We start from the raw sequence: 10,650 nt of genomic DNA, 5'->3' as shown, positions 1-10,650 counted from the left end.
ACCTACTATGTGTCAAGCACTATGCTAAGCACTTTACAAATATTATCTTATTTGATCATAGCATTTGACCTCTGCTTAAAAACCTCTGGTGACAGGGAGCTCCTTACCTACCCAGACAGCTTTGCCTCATATTGGAGTGGAAATCAGGCTCCCTTTATCTCCTATCCATTGGCTCTCTGGCACGATAGAAAAAAAAAGTCTAATCCTTCTCCCATGCCAGCCTCTCATCTCTGATGGAAGGCAGAAATCACGTCCTCACTAAGTCAATCAGTCAGTAAATTGGCATTTATTAATGTGACCTACTATGTGCCAGGCATCCTGCTAAGCACCAGGAATACAAAGAAAAGCAAAAAAACCCCGAACCCTTGCTTCCTCCTCAGGGCAGAGACCAGGTGCCTCATCCTCAGGTGCTCACAGTCAATTTGGAGAAACCAGACAAGACCCTCACAGTGACAAATTAAATAACAGTTAAAGATTTAAGTAAAAGTTCAAGACCAAGATGGGAGAGATGCCCTGGGGCAAAATGTGGTTGCTTTCCTAATGAATTATCTCCACAATTAATTGCTAAAGCGAGTTCAGAGAAGGGTGAGACTCTCCCGACTGCCTGTCATGGTTTCCTCCTTGAGTCTCCCCTGTCTCTCTTATGGACTTCCTAATGGTCTCCTTGGCATTATAGTTTTCTGTCGACATGTCTCATAAGCCCCCTACCTCCCCCACATATGCACTATATTGTAACCTCCCTGAAATTGTGACCTGTGTTTTGTTTAATCTAGTTAAAATTGAGTGAAGCAGTGTGATATAATGAATAGAAGCCTATACTTGGAATCAGGAAAGGAAGTTCTTTGGTCATGTCTGACTCTTTGTGACCCCATCTGGGGCTTTCTTGGCAAAGATACTGGAGTGCTTTTGCCTTTTCCTTCTCTAGCTTGTTTTATAGATGAGGAAACTGAGGCAAACAGGGTTAAGTGACTTGCCCAGGATCACACAGGCCAAATTTTAACTCAGGAAGATGAGCCTTTCTGACCTTGGGCCTGGCACTCTATCCATTACACTACCAGACTTGGGTTTGAATCAGGACTCTGATTTGCTGATTAGCAGGACTAGTCACTTAATCTTTCATGTTGCACCAGGAATTACATATCCTGACAAAATCACAGATCATTTTCTGATCTCAAAGTTGCAAATGATCTAAAACCACGAGGGATAGCTAACACACTGGATGACAGGACCCAAAAAGATATTGATAGATGCTAGAACCTAGGTTAGAATCTGTCAGAATCTGTCTCTGCCTCTACTTTTCTCTATTTCTATCTGTCTGTCTTTGACTCTTCCTGTCTCTGTCTCTCTTTGTGTATGTGTGTGTACAAATTATATATATTACATATATATAATTTATATATGTATATATAAATTATATATATTTTATATATGTCTGTGTAAGTATTCCTCTTTTTTTTAATGTAACAGTCATTTTAGGGGGCAGCTAGGTGGCGCAGTGGATAGAGCACCGGCCCTGGAGTCAGGAGGACCTGAGTTCAAATCCAGCCTCAGACACTTGACACTTACTAGCTGTGTGACCCTGGGTAAGTCACTTAGCCCCAATTGCCTCACCAAAAAACAAAACAAAACAGTCATTTTGGATATTCCCCACTTCTACCACTCAATCCAATAAAATGAAACCTAGGAATAAGTGTATAAAGTCACATACTTAGTTTCATCGGATAACCTTTATATATACAATACTAGGGAAGTATATCCAGACAGCAGTTTACCTGAAGAACCTCTGGGTATTTTAGTGGATTCCAAGCTCAACATATTTCAATAGTGGGATATGGCCTCCAAGAAAGCTTAGGTTTAATCTTAGGCTACATTGAGAGAGGTGGGGTACCCAGAACATAGGAAATGATCAACCCACTGCCCTCTGTCCTGGTCAGACCAGTCTGAAGTCGTATATTCAATTCTGGGTGCCACATTTTAGGAAGGACATTGACAAAATGGAGAACATCCCAAGGAGGTCAACCAGAAGGATGAAAAGCCTTGCATTCATTTGCATGCCATTTGAAGATAGGTTGGAAGTACTGGGAACACTAGTGCAGAAGAGAAGGCTCAGGGTGGGGCAAGACAGCTGTTTTCAAGCATTTGAAAGGCTGTAAAGTGAGATTAGATTTGTTCTCCTTGGCCTTAGAGAGCAGGACCAGGAGCAATGGGTAGAAGCTGTAAAAAAGTCAATAAGGAAAAACTTCCTTGGCAGTTAGATAAGTGAAATGGGTATGGATTATCTTTCACTCAAGGTCATTTTAGCAAAGACTGGATAACTACTCATCAGGGATTTTGAAGAGGCAATTTTTGTTTAAGGATGGGTTAGACTAGATGGTTTCTGAGGTCCCTTTCAGTTTTGAAATTCTCTGACTTGTCCAATAAATGGGTGAGGCATTAGACTTGGAGTCAGGAAAACCTGGGTCAAATCCCACCCCAGACAGTTCCTAGCTGTGTGACCCTGGGCAAGTTACTTAACCTCTGTCTGGGCTTTTGGTTTTGTTTTTTTTCCATTTGTACAATGAAGGGGGCCTCTAACATCCTTTCTAGCTCTAAACCTCTGTAACCTTAGGATGGACACCCAGGGTTTCTGCTTCTAAGTCCAACATTCTTTCCCCAATGTCATGCTCTCTCTCTAGACTACATGTTCATACCAATGATAGCCTATCAAAGAAATTCTTTTCTTTTTTAATTTTAATTTTTCTATCAAATCAATTCTGACTGGGTTGACTAATTTATAGAATCATTGAAATAGTTTTTTTTGTGGGTCAATGAGGGTTAAATGACTTGCCCAGGGTCACACAGCTAGCAAATGTCAAGTGTCTGAGGCCAGATTTGAACTCAGGTCCTCCTGAATCCAGGGCCTGTGCTTTATCCACTGCTCCACCTAGCTGCCCCTGAATCATTGAAATCATAGAGGTGGAAGAGATCTCAAAGTCCAGCTCCTAACCTTAAATGGGAATTTCCTTTGCAACATTTCTCATGAGTGGTCATCCAGACTTTTCTTGGAGACCTTGAGTACTGATGAACTCATCCCCTCTTCTGTTATCCCATTCTCCTCTTGGATAACTCTTAACTCTATGGAAGTTTTCCCTTCTTTTGAAAGAAAATCTGCCTCTCTTTCCACTTAGCTCTGAGGCTGACTCACTGTCTATTATACCATGCTGCTTCTTGCCTGCCACATAATAGGTGTTTAATAAATGCTTGTTAATGATGGTCTCACAGAGAGACTCAAACATTTTGATTTCCTTTATTTTCTTTGCTTCTTTTGGGAACATGACTAATGTGGAAATTTGTTTTGCATGGTTTCATATGTAAAATGGGTTTCCTATTTCTGGCCTTCTCAATGGGTGGGGAAAGGGGTAGAAGGAGAGAGAGAATTCAAAACTGAAAAGAAAAAAATTCAAAATAAATGCTTGTTAAATTGAGCTGAATTAAACATATGCAGTTTCACCAACCAATTTTTTTCATGTCATGGTCTTCCTTCCTCTCCTGATCCTCTGGACAAACTTCAGTTTGTCAATCAATGTATTTAGCAAACATTTATTAAGTGCCTACTAAGTGCCCTTATATCTTCCTCCTACTAGACTGTGAGCTCCTTTAAGAGCAGGGACTGAATTTTGCCTTTCTTTGTATCCTCAGCACTTGGCACAGTGCCTGGCACATAGTAGGTGCTTAATAAATGCTGGTTGACTTGACGTTCCTGCCTCCTCTCCCCATCAGAGGATAGAGAAATGCAAATGACTTGGTTCTAATCTCATGGAGATCACATTTCAGTAGGAGAGATGATAGTTTTACAATCCATTTAACATCTTGTAACAGAGTTGGGGTATAAGTCCCATAATCCCCTCTTGCCTTACAATGGATTTTACCACACAGGAAAACTTCAGTGTATCCTCTGTAACCCAAACTTGACTAACTCTCCTAACAGCAATTCCTAAAACTGTCAGAGAGTAGAAATTGATGGAAGTAACACTTCTCAAACACTTCCCAAACTCAATATTCAATTAGCCACCAGAATGCCCTGATCTTGGCTTGGGTTCTGCCCAGAATCCTGCATCCATCAGCTCTTGTGGATTATCTCATCAGCCTTGGCGTTGGGTAATATTTATCGAGTGCCAGCCGAGGTTCAGGGCTCTGCCAATTCTCTGTCTCCCCTCATTCTGCTGCACCCCCTCCCCAATCCTCTGGGGGCTCTAGACAAAGCCTGATTTATGATTATAAAGAGAATTAAAACAGTACGTTCTCTCTGGGCATTTTTCCTGACCTAAATGGCTAATTTTTCTGTAGGTCTCCCCAGCACATGGGAAAAGAACCTGTGAAAGCATTTAACTCATTAGCTCACACAAGGCTAGCTAGCATTTTACTGTACTCTCATTCAACAGTTCAGTGAACACTTACTGAGTTCCTTCCAGGGGCAGAACACAGTGCTTCTCATCTGATCCTCACAAAACTCCTAAGAAGGAGGTGTTCAAGTAGTTTGATACCTGATTTATAGAAACTGAGGCTCAGAAAGGGTGTGTGCTCTGCTGAAGGTCACATAGCATCTAGTGGAATAGCTACTTCTCAAGTTTCAGGTCTCCTGATTCCAAGACCCCAATGTCCTTTTTATGAGAACCACAGGATTCTGGAACCAAAATGCATCATTTAGTCTCCCTCACCCCCATCATTTTTATAGATGAGGAAACTGACACCAGGGAAGTAAGTGACTTGGGCAAGGTTACACGGCATAGGCAGAGTTGTGAATAAAACCCAGGTCTTGATTCCCATCCCAGGATTCTTTTCAATCTACAACATTGCTTTGCTCTCCAAAATCCTTTTAAATTATTGAGGGCAACACTTCCCATGAATTTCCCTGACAGCATTAAATTGTTCCAAGCACAAGAAGTAAGACAGCACTGTGTCCCCCTAATCCCTGGGGGACAGAGATAATGCACTCAGTTTTGGAACCCCCACCCTAGAGCTGAGCTGTCTTGATTGGTAAATGAGTCAATGCAAAATTAAATAGGCCATTATATGGAGACAGCCTCAGACCACCACCACAAGACCAGACCATGCTTGGCTTCTCATCCAGGTGTCAATTATTTCTGTCTTGACTTTTACTTTACTTCCAGGCAGTAGTGACTGTAGGCAAGTCACTTATCTTCTCAATGTCCTGACAACCTCACAGACTGTAAGTTGCAGAACAATTGGTGATCTGCAGTGGTAGAGGGTATTGACCTTCTTGGGAGAGGCCTACAGCAATAAAAGCACAGGTCCGGATACTTCCAAAGCAGGGAGAAAGAGAGACAGACAAATTAGAGAGAGGCAGAGAGAGAGAGAGAGAGAGAGAGAGAGAGAGAGAGAGAAAGAAGAGAGAGAGAGAGAGAGAGAGAGAGAGAGAGAGAGAGTAGAGAGAGACACACACACACACAGACACAGAGAGACACAGAGAGGAAAGAGAGACACAGAGAGATGGAGACAGAGAGAGAGAGATAAAGAGACAGAGAAAGAGACAGAAGACAGACTGAATCAGAGAAGAGAGAGGAGAGAGAGAGAGAGAGAGAGAGACAGAAAGAGAAGACAGAGACTGAGTCAGAGAAAAGAGAGAGAGGAGAGAAAGAGAGAGAAGACAGAGACAGAAAGACATACAGAGAGATCATGGGTAACCTTGAAGAGAACAGTTTTACCAGAGTAGTGGAGTTGGAAGCCAGTTTGTAATGGGTGGAAGAATAATTGGGAAGTGAGGTAAGAGGCAATGAGTATAGATGAATGATTCTTTCCAGAAGTTCTGCAGTGAAAGACAAGAGAAATAATGATACTTTGAGGGGGATGGCAGACTGAAGGGCACTTTTTTCATCTGTAAAGTGGGAATAACAATGGTACCCTCCTCCCAGGTTAGTGTTCATTTTCAGGAGATTGCCACTGGATGATGTTTGCAAAGGTTTGCAAACCTTAAAGTGTTATACAAATATGAGTAACATGAATGGTCGTGGAATGGCCTGAGAGCTAGGACCAGCATCAGCATGACCTGGGTTCAAGTTTTACCTCTGACTCGTATTGACTGTAGGCCCCTTGAGATCTCTGTCCTTTCAATGAACCCCTCCTCCCAGCCCTCCAAGACTAAGAGTTGTAGAACATTTGCAAAGCTGCCAGGGGGAATTTCCACACTGGGGAGCTCTTTATCATGATGAAACCACAGCTCTAGACAAACAACAAAATGTCATTATCATTTAGTCTAAAGCAGTTGTGAAAAGAGGACCATGTGGATCTCATCGTGCAAAGAAAGCCAATCCAAGCCCATCTCTGACACACTCCTATAAGGTTGGGCAAGTCAATTTACCTCTCAGTCTCAGTTTCCTGATCTATAAAATGAGGGGGTTGGAGTCAATGACCTCCAATGGCTCTTCTACAGTGAAGTCTACCTAATTCTTGAATCCTATGTAGTAACTGTAAATTGCTCCATAGACATCATCCTTTGAAGGAGATGTGGGAAGTCCTTGCAACTATGCAGATTGAAACCCATCTAGGGTGACTGTTGCCTCTGGCCTTCTGTAAATTCCCCAGGGAGGCCTTTGCCATATTGGGGGCCTCCCATTAAACCTCTTGACAATGTATGGACCAACAGAGTATCCAGGCAGTCAGTCCATCAGTTATCTCTACTTGACACCACCCCCAGTCTTCTTTTTTTCTTATACAAATGGAAGCTATTATTGCTACATAAACAATGCAAATTAAATCAGTTTTAAACATCCTTCCTAATTGACTTGTTTTTAATGATCTGTTCTGAGGTAGTCTTCAGAATCCAGAGCAGGCCATTCTATTTAAATGGACCATCTTTCCCGACAGTGTCCCTTGCATACCATTTTCCATCTCTAATTTATATGAATCTAAGCAACCTCTTCCCAAAAGTACAGCAGTCTGATTCCGACCTTTTTTTTTTTTTGCCAGGGCTCTTTAAAGTTGAAGGTTAGGTAATTCAGCCTGGGTGCTCAGATTGACACTTGAAAGGTATTGCAGGAGTTTCTGAGGGTCAAATGTGAGAGACACTCAACTCAAAGTCTTCCTTGGATTGGTTTTGAAGTGATCTTGCCCCCCTGAACAGGCCAGTGGAAAGTGATGGTCCCCAAAGTCTGCTGAAGACAGTAGTGCAAGTATTAGCAGAGCTGGGTCATCAGTCTGGGGACCAGAGAATGGGAGGATGGGGGAATGGCTGCTTGGTGGGAGACCCTTAGGCATGAACACTCCTGAGCCTTTAGCGTTCGAAGCCTTGGGCTCTCTAGACCTGCTGCCTGTGGGGCCCTATTAGGAGCCAGGTGTGCTCCTTTGCACACCTGGGAAGGTGTGTGTGTGTGAGTGTGTGTGTGTATGTATTCTTTCACTCTGAGTTACAAAGCATCTCTCACAGAAACAGTGTTACAAGAACAAGTTAGAGTCAGCCCAGCTATGCAAAAACTTCCCAGGTCACCATTTCCCTTTGTGGGTTATTTTTTTTCTCTCTATTAGAATGTAAACTCCTTAAGGACAATCTTTAGAAAAAAAATGTCAGCCTGGTACATGATGAATACTTAATAAATGTTTTTTCATTCATTCATTCACTCATTCATTCATTCAATTCATCTGTTCATTCATTCATACATTCATTCAATTCATTTATTTGTTAATTCTAATTCTCCTTGGATATAATATTGGAAGGCATCATAGAATTTAGAACTAGAAAGGACCTTACAGGTGATCCACTCCAATCTCTTTATTTTATGGATGGGGAAACTGAGGCTCATAATGGGTAGACTCTCTCCCAAGGTCACAGTCAATGGACACGACCCCAGGTAACAGGATATTTGGATGCAGAACTGGAAGGGTTCAGAGAGGTTATCTAGTCCACTCTGAAACCCTGAAAGAAGTAGCATGCCTGTGTTTACAGGTGATGGGACCTTTTCCTTTTACCAGGTCCTCTTAGTTCAAAGCCAACATTTCTTCATCTGCCTCTTTAACTCTCACCCCAATCGGGATCTGTTATAACATGAAGAGCTGAATTTTACTCCCAGAGCAACAACTTATTAGCTAGGTGACCTTGGAAAAGCCACTTTCCTGTTCTAGTCCTCAGTTTCCTTTTCTTTAAAATGGGAACAATAATGTATGTTCCAACTTCCTTACAGGGTTGTTGTGAGATTCAAATGACATGATGGATTTGAAAAGGCTTTGTTACATATAATTTGGCACAGAAACATGAGAAATTAAGGAATTAATAGAGTTATACACTGCTCAAGCACATGATGAGATTCAATAGGTTTTTTTGGGCTAAACTAGGAATACAAACACTAAAGGTAGAACTAAGGGTAGGCAAAGTAGGTAGTCACTTAGGGCACAATGCATCAAAAATGCAATGAAAGATTTTTAAGATGCATTTTTATAAATGCACATTTTCATGCCAGAAAATTCTGTTCTCTTGAGTCCTGTAGTCGAAAGTCCTTTGGGGAACAAGCAATTTTCAAACCTTGTCTGGGGCACTCTGGTACTTTGACCAGACTCTGACAACCATTTAAAGCTTCATTTCAGTGGGTAAATGTGTGGGTCGGTGGAAGGATTCCAGGGCTCAGAGTCAGGAAGACCTGGTCTCAAATTCTGACTGTGTGACCCTCTCTCTGAGCCTCAGTTTCCTCATATGTAAAAGGGGATACTATTAGTACCTTCCTCATAGGGTTGTTGTGAGGACTAAATAAATGTAAAATATGTCACAAGCCTTAAAGTATTCTATCCCTGTCAGATTATTATTATTATTATTTTAAGTCTTCTCATTTTACATTTAGTGGAGTTCAGATAGAAATGTCTTGGGTCAAATTCACTCTCCTATTCTTCGGTTTGTTTTTTTTTTTTCGGTAAGGCAATTGGGGTTAAGTGACTTGCCCAGGGTCACACAGCTAGTAAGTGTTAAGTGTCTGAGGCCGGATTTGAACTCATGTACTCCTGACTCCAGGACCAGTGATTTATCCACTCACTCTCCTATTCTTATTCTTTCATTTTCTAATGTTTGGCAGACCCTTATACAGGTGGACAAAATAATGGTGTTTGATAATTAAATAAAAGGGTTGGGATGCAAATCCATCCTCTGTAGGTTCACCAGAAGCATCTTTGGGAAAATGATTATTATTGTTGTGGTTGTCTTTTTATTCTCATCTTTTTTGATTGATTAGTAGTAACAACAATGATAATAATGACAGAGCAGCAGCATGGCAGAGTGCATAGAGCATTAGCCTCAAAGTCATTGAGGACCCTGGTTCAAATACTGCCTCTAAAATACCCCTCCTGGGTGATGCTGGATAAATTGATTGAGCTCTCAGGGGACTCTAAAGACTGTAATAGTAGCCATCATTTTATATAGTGTTTACTGTGTGCCAGGTGCTATGCTAAGCATTTTATAAAAATTATTTCATTTGATCCTCATGGCAACCCTGGGAAAGAGGAGCTGTTATTATTCTCATTTTTCAATCGAGAAAATAGGTACATAGAGTGACTTGCCCAGGGTCACACAGCTAGTAAGTGTCTGAAGCCACATTTGAACTCAGGTCTTCCTGACCTCAGGCCCAGAGCTCTCTCTGTAGTGTATCACCTAGCTGCCTCTAAGGCTATAAATTGCAGATACCTGCACTGGTGGAAGAAATTTCCTCTCCTGGGAGTTCATTATATTCAGAAATCACAGATCCAATCCCTATTCCCACAACCACCACAACCACCACAACCACAACAACGTGTTCTGAGTTTTAACTTTAGTAGAAGGAATACAGAATTTTGCAGTCTGAAAGCACTGGGCAGGAGACAGAGGGACAAGGCTTGGTGGGTGTCTGCCCTGCAGTGGCTCACAGTGGCTCACAGTGGCTCACAGTGGACCACACAGAGGTGGAGTTTGAACCCAGCCCTCTGACTCCAAAGGCAGGGAACTTTCCCACCCCATTGTACTGCCTGTAATGGGCTTGCTGGCTTTCTGAATTTTTTCAGAGTGCCCAGGCCTGCAGGTCCAAAGCCTCTTGGACGATTCTTTCAGCAGCTGAAATGGAGCCCTGTGGGAGAAACCAGGGTTGGACGGGAGACTTCCAGGGGGAAGAAACTTCAAAGGCAAAATCTTCCAGAGGAAAGACAGTATATCAGAGATGTTAATGGATGATAAGCGGGAAGAGCAGAGTTCTCACAAGGGTACCCTCTGGATGAGCAGAGGGGAAGCTGGTCTATTGGGCGGCTTCATTCCGGGCTCCCATGAGCTCATTCTGGAAACACGCTCCCTTCTGCACAGGCTTGCCTCCCAATGCTTAAACAGGTTTCCTGTGTGAGGAACAAGAAAGTGTGGAACAAGAATGTGAGGAACAAATTGCGTGGCCCTTACCCTTCTTTCAAAGGCCCTGACTGGCTTATTTTGACTTGGGGAGTGATGAGTGTTTTCTACCTCTGCCCTTTATCTTTGGGGAGGTGTGTGTGTGTGTGTGTGTGTGTGTGTGTGCACACGTGCATTTAAAAATGTGTTTTATTTATACCATTTGTCATAGGATCATAAATTAAGAGATGAGAGGAACCTTAGAAAGCCAACTCTTTCATTTTAAAGATAAGGAAACTGAGGCACAAGGAACAAAAACACAGACAAAA

This window comes from Dromiciops gliroides, chromosome 3, assembly GCF_019393635.1.
Source record: "Dromiciops gliroides isolate mDroGli1 chromosome 3, mDroGli1.pri, whole genome shotgun sequence".
Classification (NCBI taxonomy): Eukaryota; Metazoa; Chordata; class Mammalia; order Microbiotheria; family Microbiotheriidae; genus Dromiciops; species Dromiciops gliroides.
The sequence above is the reverse complement of the archived record's forward strand: the minus strand, read 5'-3'. Positions refer to the sequence as shown.